This window comes from Aedes aegypti, chromosome 2 (assembly GCF_002204515.2).
Source record: "Aedes aegypti strain LVP_AGWG chromosome 2, AaegL5.0 Primary Assembly, whole genome shotgun sequence".
In the NCBI taxonomy this organism is placed as follows: domain Eukaryota; kingdom Metazoa; phylum Arthropoda; class Insecta; order Diptera; family Culicidae; genus Aedes; species Aedes aegypti.
In genome coordinates, this window is record NC_035108.1 from 37,556,684 (window position 1) to 37,571,750 (window position 15,067).

A 15,067-nucleotide genomic window follows, 5' to 3' on the forward strand; every position below is an offset into this window, starting at 1 on the left:
TTGCGATAATGATGTTACCCGCGAGGTTAAAAGGCGTATTGCAGCTGCGAGTCGGGCTTTTTACGGACTTTGTAACCAGCTAAAGTCCCGCAGCTTACAGACGAAGACCAAACTCGCGTTGTACAAGACTCTAATTCTTCCAGTACGGTCTAATTCTTCCGGTAATAGAGCTGTACGGTCACGAATCTTGGACGTTGAAAGAGGTCGACCGGAGAGTTTTTGGGGTCTTTGAACGTAAAGTGCTGCGAACAATACTCGGCGGTAAATTGGACAATGGCATCTGGCGGCGTCGCATGAATCACGAGTTATACCAAGTCTATAATTAAATGGATATTGTTAAGCGAATAAAACACGGCAGGCTGCGGTGGGCTGGGCATGTAGCTCGCATGTCGGAGGAACGTCAAGCTAAACTAATATTCAGCAGAGAACCAGGGAGAGGCCGTCGCCTCCGTGGAAAGCCGCGTATCAGATGGCTTTTTGCAGTTGAGGAGGATTTAAGGTCGCTTAACGTTCAGGGCGATTGGAAGCGATTGGCCCAGGACCGGGTCCAATGGAGAAGGCTTCTTCATTCGGCGTAGATTCAACGCGTAGCATGTCCGAAAGAACTTGAAACTATTGAGAACCAGAGCTACAGGCGCAAAGCCCTGATAAAGGTGGATGGTTGTGATGGCTATGAGCGTAGTCATCATGCAAAGAACAAACGGACAATGCTGTATCGTGTCAGCACCGAGGAGGCAGCCCCTCTAGCACGATGTAGGTAGCGAAACCCTAGTTAGGTGGCCTATCAAGACACTTCCCCAACCAAGAAAGGCAAAAGTAGAGCAAACGGATTGATTTTACGGCAACAGACCCAACAACCAATAAAGGACAACGATTGGAAAGTTGGATCTTGGAACGTGAGAACTTTGAATGAACCCGCGCGTGTTGGGCTACTGACTCGTGAACTGCGGAATGTCTGCGTGAACGTGGCAGGAAATACGCTGTTCGAGAACCGGAGAACATGAATTCCGAGCGGTGGACCCCATCGCCAACACTTCATTGAAGTACCACATCTACTACAGCGGTGGTGACAGAGCCGAACGTGGAGTTTGTTTCATAGTAATTGGGAAGCAGCTGAAGTGAATAATTCTATGGAAACCGATAAACGACCGAATCTGTGTGTTGAAAATGAAGGACAAGTTCTTCAACTGCAGTCTGATCAGCATATATGCGCCAACGAACGATAAGTCTGATGACATGAAGGATGAGTTCTATGAGAGCCTGGATAAGACCTACGGAGAGTGCCCAAAACAAGACGTAAAGATAGTCATCGACGACGCAAATGCGCAGATCGGGAAAGAAGATTTCTTCCACTGCGTTTCCAATGATAATAGCCTGCGGCTAGTAACCTTCGCTGCTGCTAGAGGGATGGCAATCAGCAGTACCTACTTCGCACGAAAGAATATCCACAAACACACCTGACAACACCCGAGTGGCGATGCCTGCTCCCAAATAGACCACGTGCTGGTTGATGGGCGACATTTCTCAGATGTCATAGATGTCAGGACCTTCTGAGGCCCTAATATCGACTCGGATCATTATCTCGTTGAAGCTGAAATTCGGGGGCGGTTATCCAGTGTCACGAGTTTCAGAACAAACAGAACGCTACGCTTGTCGACTGATGGGTTGGCTGCTCAGTACCGCCAGCAGCTAGACGAGCATTTGGGAAGTTCGATGAAGAGTGCTAGAGAGTGACAGACATGGAGAATGTCGCCAGAAGCCGTATGCTTGTGGCCGGTACCCGACAGAACTGAGAGCGGTACAGGGCAGCGAGAGCCGAAGAAAAGCGAATCCACCGCAGAAGGAAAAGGCAACACGAAGAAAGTGTGGTAGCTGAAGCTCAAGAAAGCATGATGAATGATATGCGGAGATTCTATGCAACGATCAATGGTGTACGGCACAATACTATACCAGTGCCCGCCGTGTGCAATGATCGAGAAGGGAATTTGCTGACCGATAAAACGGCGGTGGCTGCCAGGCGGAAGGAGCACTTTCAGCAATTGTTGAACGGTGAAAATTGAAATGTAGCGAGGAACAGGATGAACATTGATGATGCCGATCAAGCTGTGCACCCACCGACCATAGGAGAGGTTAAAAAGGTTATAAGCTAGCTGAAGAACTGTAAGGCTGCTGGGAAGGACGAAATCTCAGTCGAGCTTCACAAGCACGGAAGTGAGCAGCTCGTTCCATAGAGTATTTCTGAAGGTATGGGAGGACGAAGAATTGCCCACCGGCTGGTTGGATGGCCTCATACGCGCGTTCTACAAGAAAGGGTTCAGACTGGAATGTGCCAATTACAGATAAATTACCCTACTGAATTCGGCGTACAAAATTCTGTCGCGCATCCTGTTTAACAGACTGAGACCGCTCGATGAGTCCTTTGTCACTTGTCGACTGATCCTAGATAAATTCCGGGATTATAACTTGCAGACTCACCATCTGTTTATTGGTTTCAAGGCGGCGTATGATTCAGTGAAAAGAAATGAGCTGTGGTAGATATTGTCTGAACATGGTTTTCCGACGAAACTAATTAGGCTGATACGTGGTACGCTGGATTTTTGGAAATCAAGTGTTCGGATCGCAGACGAGGTGGCAACCTCGTTCGTGACGTTAGACGGGATGAAGCAGGAAGACGCACTTTCGAATTTACTGTTAAACATTGTACTCGAGGATGCTATTAGGAGATCTGGCGTGTAGAGAAATTGCACTATTATCACAAGGTCGCACATGCTCCTTGGCTTTGCGGTCGATATAGACCTAATTAGAATCGATCGCAGGTCAGTGCCTCTGAAGAAGGAGACAGTGAGGATAGGCCTGACCATAAATTCTACCAAAACGAAGTATATGGTTGCAGGTAGAGAAAGAGTCAAGCTTGGTGATGTAGGTGCTGAGGTAGTGTTTGATGGGGATGTGTTTGAAGTTTGTTGAAGAATTTGTTTATCTTGGAATACTTGTGACATGTGACAACGGCATTTCCCGCGAAGTGAAAAGACGTGTTACGGCTGCGAATAGGACCTTTTACGGACTACGTAACCAGCTTAGGTCCCGCAGCTTGCAAATGGAAACAAAATTCGCCCTGTATAAAATATTTATTCTATTCGTGGCTCTCTACGGGCACGAAACTTGGACGTTGAAAGAGTCAGACCGGAAAGCTCTTGGTGTTTTCGAGCGTTAAGGACTGCGGACAATACTCGGTGGGAAACTCGAAAATGGTATGTGGCGCAGACGCACGAATCAAGAGTTGTATCAAGTGTACAAAGATGCGAATATTATCAATCGTGTAAAATACGGCAGACTTCAGAAAAAAATGCGAAAATAATTGAATTGGAACCAGATAGAGGTCGGCGGCTTCGAGGAAGACCACGAATACACGCTGGCTGTACGCAGTGGAAGAAGACCTGGCAACCCTAAACGTTCGGGGCAACTAGTTTTGCCCAAGACCGACGAAGATGGAGCTCTACAATACGCCCGGCAATGGCTTGACGCTACGCTGTAGCCATCAAGGTAGTTTTTTGCACGTATTACGCCTTTTTACGACATCTACGAGAAACTCTGCTCATATAAGCATCGCATACTTGAAAAGGAGATTTCGTTATATGTACTTTTTGGTTGTCTAGATAAATTTGAGCAGTATCGAGCAGCTGATGCTAAGCCTTATGTAGATGCCTACCGAGTGATAAGTGCGAAAATCGAGGGCCCTATGATGCCGCTCGAAACGTGTGCGGATGAACTGCGAGAGTTGCACTATATCAGTCATATCAGCTGATGGCTGATGGACTAAACCTATCAATATCAGTTGCGAACTATCAATATCACTTTGATCTGACAACCAACAGTGGTGATGCGACATCGCACTTTAGATCACAATCACTGCAAAATGAGTGATAACGTGGTAATTACCCACGCTATTAATGTTTTTCAGTGACCAAGACACAGTTTCAATCCGTCTGCAGTACTATCAAGAATATTGTACTGATAAATTGCCATTTTATTTGCTTAATTCAAGGCTTAATTTGACCCATCAGTGATATCCATAGTCTATCGCCGTCAATGCACTGGTGATGTTGATGTGATATGGAATGATTCGAATTGTATCGCAGTCGGCCTGTACAAATCAGCAAATGTCAAGCGTTGATAATGACAGCAAGCAACTCTGGTCAAGAGACTATTCCCAAAGCATGACCCTACAATGCAGGACACACCATATGAAGAGCTAGGAAATGCCGAAGCTCCAGATCCGGACGGAATCCCTAACGTGGCAGGACCTTGCGTATCCAGATATGGTTAGAAGGACGAGACATAGAGAGTAGCGCTTGACGTCGTGCCGTTAGAGCGCCGATGAATCGGAAGCCATCCTCACACCGGAATCGTCGGACCAACCTTGTAACGCGACAGCCTGCTGAAAAGAGAACATAGGGAAGACTACCGAGCGCGATCGGAGGCTAGACCGAGTGACCGAGCGTAACGTAGTATCGGTGATAAATCGTCGAGGCACCTGAACCGGAACTGCAGAATCGACCCCGACACTTGGCCGATCACCATCGAGTCGGAGTAGGCTAGTCCTCCGTCAAAGACTAGCTGAGAAACAGCTGGCAAATGGTCTTCGGAGCGCCTGTGAACTGGTAGTTTCTCTTCACCGGAACCGCAGGACCGACCTAGGCATCTGCCCAGCCAGCTTCGGAGTAGGCTAAACTGAGTAGATCGCGTAGTAGCATCGGCAAATAATCGTCAAGGCGCCAGTGAACCGTAAGCTTCCCTCCACCATAATCGCAGGACCGACCTCGTCATCTACCTGGAGACATCTGTTCAGGAGATATTCCGCCGCCGGGGAAATCTTCGCCAGAGTAAGAAAGATCCACCGTCAGGGGCTATTCCGAGTATTACGAGCGTATCACCGGCTTGAGTCGTTGGAGCGCTAGCGAACCGGAAGCCATCTTCCAACCGGTCGCTGGACCGACTTCGGCACTCTACCGGCCATCAACGGAGTATGAACAACGCATAACGTTACCGTTTTCGGGAGATATTCCTCCATCGGGGAGCTCTCCATCGGAGTAGACTAGTTTCACCGTCGGGAAATTCGCCGAATAGTATCGATCACGACGAACCGCCGGTCATTAGGGCGCTTGAGAACCGAAAGTGAACCCTCAACTTAAATCGCAAGACTTACCTCAGCATCCAACCGATTCGCACGACGAGCAGCGCAAAGGAGTCCAGTGAACCAACAAGCACAATAGCATATATCGTAAAAAGCATCACATGGCCCAGGCGTGTGACCGGCCACAAAAAGTGAATGACGTTGAAGAGACAAAATGCAAACAGAGCGAATTGAGCAAAAGGTGACGAAAAGGCGTAGAGGCATCAGCCCTCTAAAGTCATACCATGAGGTAGCTCCGGACCTTGTCCTATCCTTTTCCAGTCAGGATAAGGCCTGGGTGGCCTCTGCTGTACGTAGAAGACGTCTCCATTCGATTCGGTCCATGGCTGCCCGTCGTCAGCCACGCATTCTGCGAAGGGTCCGCAGATTATCCTCATCTTGATCATACCATCATGCTCGCTGCGCACCACGTCGTATTGTGCCGGTCGGATTGTTTTCAAGAACCATTTTCACTGGGTTACTATCCGACATTCTGATGACATGCCCGGCCCACCGCAACCTCCCAATTTTTGCGAGGTGGTTGGTTCTTCCAGCAGCTGATGCAATTCATGGTTCATCCGCCTTTTCCACGTTCTGTCTTCCATCTGCACTCCGTCGTAGATGGTCCGCAACACCTTCCACTCAAAAAAAAAATCAAGGGCGCGTTGATCCTCTGCACGTAGGGTGCATGTTTCGTGCCCATAGATGGTTAACTTTGTGCGAATGGTGAACCTTGCCCGATCAAGAGTTTTGCGGAGTCCAAAGTAGGCACGACTTCCAGCAGGGATACGTCTCTGGATTTCTCTGCTGGTGTCGTTGTCGGTGGTTATGAGTAAACCCGAGTACACCCGATTCTGTTTTTGCACGGGGAATGCGTACCATGCAAAAAAAGTTTTCAATTCAAAATTTCAAAAACCGTGCAAAAAAAGTAACAGTAGGGGGAGATCCCCCAGTACCGGACACATAAGCCACTAAATTCATAATTCTAAAAATATTGATTTTATGGGCTCGTGTTACCCATTTATTATAAATATTATCATTTTTATAGTGTACAAAAATAAATTTGAAAATATAAATATAAATTTTGACACTTCATTTCGATGATGAACTTTAGTACCAAATTGATCGATCTTGAAAGGTGGCACCCAACACCGGACACGATCTGGAAATGCCTCGAATTCTGTAAATTTGAACATCATTGAATGTGTACACTACAGGAATAGTTTATAATTACCAATTCAATGCATTTGCAACATCCACAAAAATAATTTGAGTTTTTCTTAGTTTGCAGAATGCCTATCAAAAACCTCTTTCATATATGATGAAAAATAGCTCATTTTACTATGTTATTCTGAATGTTCATTATTTTTAATTTTATTGCATACCATGATCGACGGTACCCATGAAAAATGAAAGCATTTTGAGACACTGATGCAATAATTACAAAGATAGCATATAACAAATCAAGTTGTCCGAAACTGAGGGACAGGAGGTGCCTGACCAAAATTGTGGTTTGTCCATATTTAGTTCAATTATGGTACAAAATACATTCATACTATCAAATTAGGATTATGTTCAATCATGCTTGCGGGATCCAAAGAATTTTTCCATATTCAAAATATTTACTAAATAGGCTCAAAATTAAGGGGATACGTCAACATTTTAAAGATTTTCAAACTTTGCTACTTTTTCAAAAAGGCATGCATATTTCAAGGATGTGTTATTCTACGCAAACATTAGTCTACATAATAGCTTTCTTTTCTACTAATACACCATCTTGATTGGACCATGATTTCTCAATGTTTCGACTTTGTCCGGTATTGGGTGCTGTCCGGCACTGGGGGATCCCCCCTATTTCTCGACATTTCATGCAAAAACAAGGTTTTTACGGAAAAAAATATATGCAAACTTTTTGCACCGCCGTGTAAAAAAAATCCGTGCAAAAACAGAATTGGGTGTACACGAAATCTTACACAACCTCGATTTCATTTATGTCAATATGAATTCAAGGTGGGAGGCGTACCGTGCCTTCTCTTGAGCCCCTCGCTATTATGTACTTATGTACTGTATTATGGCACAAATCTCTCAACTGGTAAGGAACGTGCCTTTGGAGCCGGCCTTCTGATAAGTCCGATTCGCTTAGCTTCAGTCCTTAGTCGGATGTACGTATCCGCCATCGTTTAAAAGTTGCGTGCTACAATATCAATGTCGTCGGCGATACCAAGTAGTTGAACAGACTTTCTGAAACTCATGCCACTCGTGTCTATCCCTGCTCACCTTATCACACTCTCTAGCGCAATGTTGAACAGTAAACACAAAAGGCCATATCCTTGCCGTAACTCTCTGCGAGATTCTAAGGGACTCTAGATTGTCCCTGATACTCGGACTATGCACATCACTCGTTCCATCTTCGCCTTGATTAATCTTATCAGTTTGTCCGGGAACATCATGGGCTGTTAACCGATGAGTCAACAACTAGGAAGGAGCGTCCAACACAGCTCTGGTCCTCCCAAGTTCCTACCTCATGTTTCGACGGGTCAAACGATGACAAAGACCGTCAGCTAAGGGTTCGTACTTAGCTGGTAGTGCAGCCTGGGTACTGTTGTCCTTCTGACATCAGCTAGATTGAGGAGGTGCGTCTCGAGCGTCTGTTCGCCAAGAAGGTGTGGCTCAAACAGCGTCTGTTTTAGTATAGAGTGACTGAGCAAGAACTGCTGAATCGCGCACAGCTAAATCCAAGATGATAGCCCCATTAGCGCGATCGTCCTAGTGTTAGTGACGTTGAACAGAGCTGGCACGATGGCACTCCGGCGAGACAGGAGTGTTGGCATAAGCCCAATAAGCCAGCCGTAAAAAAAAACTTGTTGCGAATAACATAGGAGATAATACATCGGACTTGTACCCAAACCAAATTACGTTTTACCCTTTTTTCTCTGTACTACACTCGAGACGTGCATCCAAAGTAGACCGCTGAGTAATAGATCGCAATAGACAGTTGAGTGATAACCTCAATCGTACCCCATATAGTCGAGTTAGGAGTAAGTTTATAGCTTTGCTAGAAGTGCAAAAAATATATAAAAGAAAAAAAAAACTATATACGAATGCACAAATGGTCAATTGGCGAAGATAGCTATCAGTTGATAGCTATGGAAATGCTCATAAGAACACGAAGCTGTGAAGAAGGCTCTAAACCACTGGGGACGTAATGAAACAAAAAAAGAAAAGAACGAATGCAATATGATACTGATAAAGGAATAAAGAAAATCCCCGTCGTTTTTGGCATCATGTGTTTTGTCGAGAATGACAAAATATATCCTTATTGAGATTGCTTTCCGTGCTTTCTAGCTCACTACTACCATGTGGATTCAAAGTGTTCGCATGCTTCAAATGCCACAGAAATTCTCTTGTAAATAATGTAAGATATATTTATCAGCTACGACTTTCAAACGAAGAATCTTGAACAGTTCTCATTTGGTTCAAAAGATAATACACAGAAATAATGACTATTATGTTTCACTGCATGTACCGTTTTGACTCAAAATCCAGACACTCGAGCACTGGATTTACTTCAAACACCATTTTTTAAATTGACGACTCCATTTTTGTTAAGTTAGTGTAATTTATTATAAAATAAAATGTTTATTATTTGGCTTTCTGTGAAAAAAAAATAATTATGCAATTATTAATTATGCAAAAACTAGAGATGTGTCTTGTTTCAAAACAGTTTATTGAACAGTTTACTGAATGATATCACAAAATCTCGAGTTATCGAAACCGCTTAACCAGCTAGAGAGGTAAAAAGATTTTGCAAAATTACTTTACTCACCCTTGGCGGCATCCACAAATTACGTAACGCTCTAGGGCATGCCTGCCCAACCTTTTTTAAACCGCGGGCCAAATCACAAGAATAAGTTTGTGTCGCGGGCCACATTTTTAAACGCACAAATATTCCTATGCGATCTGACGAAAGTTTGTAAATGAAGTTCATAAAACCCGACGAAATTCAGTGAATGGAGTAAATTTCATTTGAAGAAATCGATAAAAAGATAATTGCTGCTGGACATTGTGAGAGTCCCTTTCAAAATTATATAATAATCTAGTCCAGAATATTTTGAAGAATCTATCCAAGAAATTTTGGATCCTGTGAGAATAATATCTAGGATTGTTTTTTAGAATCCTACTCCAAATTCTGTCAGAATCCGACCTAATATTATTAGCATAAGCAGAAGTGTGCTAAAATTCAGATCAAGCTTTTACGAAATTTTTGATCAAAATGTCCAAGATTTTACAAATTTCGTGCCTTGGTTTCCTTCAGAATCTTACTCAATAATCATTTTGAAATGCTATCTATAAATATTTGAAAATGCCTAAAATAATTTTAAAATTAACCTGCTCATAATTTTATTATAAATTCGTTTAGTTTTCTGGCAAAATGTTACATAACGTTATGTTCTTAAAAAATCCTGTTCAAGATTTTGAAAAAAAATGCTGCCTTTGTTATAATCCCGTCAAGGATCAAATGTTCAAGGACAAATGAATGAATGTCGAAAGAAGCCATGGTAGAAACATTATTTAACACTCATAATTTTAGATTTAGAATTTGAATAAATTTAGTATCTAAGAAGGTTTATAAACAAAACAATATAAATAGATACTATACCAAAATTTTAGGTTGAAACTAAATTAAAAATTAATTAGGTTTAGTATATTCTAATTTCGGGTTGATAGAATATTCAATGGGCCAACGGGAAGAATCTTCGAACCTTCCGCGGGCCGCACAAAATGAGGTCGCGGGCCGGATGCGGCCCGCGGGCCGTACGTTGGGCAGCCCTGCTCTAGTGGAAGGGGGGAGTAGGCTCAAGCGTAACGACGCATACATTATTTTTGTTTTGTTTTCATACATAAAACGTTGCGGAGGAGGGGGAGGGGGTCATAAATGGATGCTACCTTATGCTAGCTTCTGGATTAACAATGCAATCCACTTGCAATTTGACTCATAGTACACTAGTTTCGGCTTAAACTGAATGAGTTGAAGTTTTGGGAGGACATTCAGAATTCGATCTAAAATCGAATGAGTTGTGTTGAGCAAAAAGAATATTTTAAAATGCTCTAGTGTTTACCTCTTACTATCGTAAAACTATCAACTTTAAATTTATAAATTTGGTACCGTTTTGATTCGTATTACGGACACTCTACTTTGTATGACAAACATTTCTTACGAAATGTTTCAATTTTTACCGCTCAAGACGAATGTATCACTTTTTACTACTTTTACGAAATGTTTCAATTTTTACCGCTCAAGGTATAACTAATTACTGACATCTCCGCTAGATAGGTTTACCCAATAAACACAAACTCGTATACGATAGCGCATAAGAGTACAAAAGTGGAGGTGATATACGTACATGCGCCATTAGGCTGCATGCAAAATGTGCGTACATCGCCTCCACATTTGTACTCTTATATCATATATACGATCGTGTGTTTACTGGGTAATTTCTGATATAAGGTCGATTGTTTGTGCATTATTTCAAATTTTGAGAATTATTGTCATTTCCTTAACACTCTTTGAAATAATAGCGGTCTCCATTTTTTAAGTCAACGCATTTTTACAGTCATTAATTGTTTCAGAAAAGTTAAAGCTGTCGTTGATACTAAGACGTGGTTATATTTGGAAAAGAGGTGGAGAATGGCACATTACCGCCAAAGCCATTTTGAGCATTTTGTTACTGCTAGCCTGTTTCTAAAAATAGAAATTCAGTTTGTTGGCATCCAATAGTAAAACAAAACAATCATGCATCGAAATTCAATGGAATTTTATATTCTTTGTATACCATTGATATCCCAACCAAAAAAACATTGGCCACCATGCATTATACCCCTCATTATCAAACTGCAATAAATTGCAAGCATATCTCAACTAACTGCGCCCCGTTTTTGGACGACGTATCGTCCGGCTGGTTAGAGCCGTTCCTCAGTCACTTTCCCATTTTGGACCAACCTGTCCCACGTTTGACCGGTTCGTTTGTTCTTCTCCGGTTTGAGGTGGTAAATAAACGTTGGCAGTCCTCGGCTGCATAAATTAATATCAAATGTGGATTATTGAAATGAAGATGCTTTCAAGGTCAACCACATGTTTTTCCCCGCGCTTTCGGCAGAACGTCGCCGGCAGGGTCTTCTTGCTGAGGAAAGATGCGTCCGATTCGAACCATTCTGGAGAATATGTTCCTTCATCTCGATTGCTATCATTCTGAACCGATACTTGTTTTTGATCAACGTGTGTTTATTTTTGCAATGCGTATAATAACGCGCGGCGAAAGATTATATATTACGCAAATAGTTCTTGTGAACAAAATTAATGCTTGCGGCTGTTTTCCCTGGAAGAATACCCCCATCATTACTTTACACTGAAATTTATGAATGAGATTCCAACCCAGTCATAAAAAAGTGCGTTTTACATGCTACTTAACGCGAGTGTACCGTTTTATAAACTACTCCGAGTCATCTTAAATTACCAGCACAATTTTTCATTTCGGCGCTTACATGATCATTAACCCTTTGTCTGTGTTCTGGGGTCAATGTGGCCGCATATTAAAAAAAGCTTTTTAGATTTATTGTATTTAGTACGCTGTCTGTTTCTAGGAGTCATCTTTACCACATGACCATGCTTCCTTGTTTCAGAATGTTGAACTATGCAATCATGCAGCATATAGCCCATGTTCCAATGAGCAACTTTGCCGAAGACATTGATTTTCAAAATCATCAGATATAGTACCCTCCTAAGATCTAATTTTAAAACGTCATAGTCTTTTGAGGGAATCAGATAATAATGTTTTATGAATTAGTACGATAAAAGCGTTCTAACTATGCGATTTCTGGCCATTTGTTTTAACAACCCTTCCCCGCGACGAACCATTCCCCGTTTTGAATGTATCTTGCTAGTGTAACTGAATTATATTTTTTATTTGAAAATAGCATAGAAATCTAAAATCCATTGAAATTTCGTGAAATTATGACGGTTTGAAATTGGTGTAAATATGACCCCAAGGCGCATACAACGTAACTTCAGTTTTTACACAGACAGAAGGCTAAGGGCCTTTTTTACTGATGATGCTGGAATTCGGAGCATGATGATAACGAAGGGCGACTCACCTCAGCCAGATGCTGCGAGGCAATCACGAAGACATGACCTTCACCAACACCATCGCTCGGAGCCCGCCAAAGAACTGGTAATGGGCCTGTTTGTAGGAAATTTAAAATTTAAATCATAATTGTTTATCATCCACTGTTGTTGCTGCTGCAATCTACAGGCAAGTTGGTTACTGGTGTCACGAGTGTAACGGGACATCAATGAAGTCTTCCATAAATCTGCGGTTAGTTTGCCCTGACGTGAATCATTTACCAAGATCTTGCCAATGAGAAGTGTGTTATCGAGCCGCTGCGAGAAATCGATCCGAACCTCCACTGTGGTGGGTAGCTCCTACCGCTGGCCAAGAAATAAATATCCCCGGGAGTATAAGAATCATTGCGATAATTTGTCGAACAGGGAACGTCGAATGGAAAGTGTGTACCATTGCGTTAAAGCAATCGAACGGGTTCCTTTGCAGAATATTCTCCGTGAAACGAAAGTGAAATCATGAGGTAAATTATTTCTTGAGGTAGGCTACCTTAGGCTTTAATGAATATTTCATTCAAAAGAATGGTTGTTGCTGAGTATTTTTTTTGTATTGACGTAACTAAAGAGAAGCTAGGATTAGTTATATGCTCCATACACAAAAAATATAAGGTTTTATTAGAGAAAATGTACGGTTTCAATATAAGAGGAGATTTCGACTGATGTGGGAGAATTGGAGCTACTAGTTTCGGCGCTGCAGTCTTGGGTAATCATTACGACTGTTTTAGATTTTTCCCGACGTTTCGACTCTAATCCCCCTGAAGAAGACTCGGATTAGAGTCGAAACGTCGGGAAAAATCTAAAACAGTCGTTTTGATTACCCAAGACTGCAGCGCCGAAACTAGTAGCTCCAATATAAGTAAAATAACTTCAAACTTATTGTAACGGCTTCAAATAGAAATTGTGACAGTCTTCTTCTTCTTCTTCCTGGCGTTACGTCCCAAATGGGACAGAGCCTGCTTCTCAGCTTAGTGCACTTCCACAGTTGTTAACTGAGAACTTTCTTTGCCGATTGTCCATTTTTGCATGTGTATATCGTGTGGCAGGCACGAAGATACTCTATGCCCTGGGAAGTCAAGAAAATTTCCAACCCGAAAAGATCCTCGACCGGTGGGAATCGAACCCACGACCCTCAGCTTGGTCTTGCTGAATAGCTGCGCGTTTACCGCTGCGGCTATCTGGGCCCAGAAAATTGTGACAGTATTTTTCCCGAATTTCTGTGAACAGAACCTTAACAACATTTGAAAGAACATTTGAAGCAAGATAAAATGAAAAGAAGCTTCAACCAAAATTGATGCACTTGCTAAAAAAAAGCTTATCTATTTGACTCTGTTTTTTATGTTTTTATGACTTTCTTGTTTTTTTCAGCGAACATTCTCTCTAATACTGAATATGGCAAACTTTGAGCAATGTTCACTTAACCGTAGTGCAATACTGTCAACTCACTTAAACTTTCATTCATAACCTCTCAACCTCTTTTGGTCAGCATTTCATGGTCAACTGCTGAACCCGAAACTGAAATCGATTCGTTTGCGCATGCACATATACGAATTAAATAAACAATCAGCAAATGAAGATTCCCCCGTGCAAACCTGTTCGGAGATCGGCATCTTCATGGACTTAGCAAGGATTTCCAACAGGGGGTGAACGACCTTTAAAATGATTTCAAGTATAATTTACCATTTTTGGTAGGGAAAAAATACTAAAAATCTGATACCCACACCATGATTTGCAAATCATGAAATTCATAAATTGGTTAGGTCATAATATCAGGATCACAAATCATGGTTCCTGGAGTCATAATCATGATTCCTCATAAGCGTAACATCCAGTGTGAAAACAGTAAGCACTTAGCTTCAACTCATTCGTATCGATCACTCTTAATTCAAGTTGACGAAGAGGTTTAGTGGTAGAGTACGTGGCTTACGATCGGAAGGTACTTGGCTCGAATCTCAATGTATGCTATTTTTACCTTTTTTTTATTTTGTCGATCACAAACAACATTTTTGGCATTTGAATCATGATTCCGAGCAATCAGCAACAAAAACCTAACGCGTGTGTTGCGTTACGGCAATCTGACTCATGATATCATTCATCTTCAAAATTAGATCACCAATGATTAATATCGACACTGATTCTTAAACTATTGAGTTTTTTGAGATCTTTTAAAAAAAAATGTGCAAAAATATCGAAAAACAAAAAAGTTATTGCGATTTGAAATTTTTTTTAGCGGTAAAAAATGAAGCTCCCAGTAGAGGGGTTAACGAATTGTCAATTAAAATTCGCTCATATTCCATATTGCAAAATACATTGCACATTTCCTAAGCTATGATTCATACATTTCAAAGTATTTAAAAAATAAACTATAAAGTTTCTCAGAATAGTTGAAAATGCCTGAGAAATATGATTATGAAACCATAGTTGTTTGGACTGCATTAACAGCTGTTTATTTATAGCTTGAAGTTGAGCTTGATTGGCCACCCGTGGATGCTACTCCAGTATCGCCAGATCAGTCCTCAGTGTATAAGTGCTGGTGAACTTCTATTTTTAGCGACAATGGTGCCTGCCACGTCAGAATGCAGACCAATATGGGCAAGGGGGAGGAATTGATGATGCATTATACCCCCCATTAGGGGGTGACTCATTTCACATAAAGACGTTTCGCATAAGGACATTTCGCATACGAACGTTTGGTATAATGGACGTTTCGCATAAAGCAG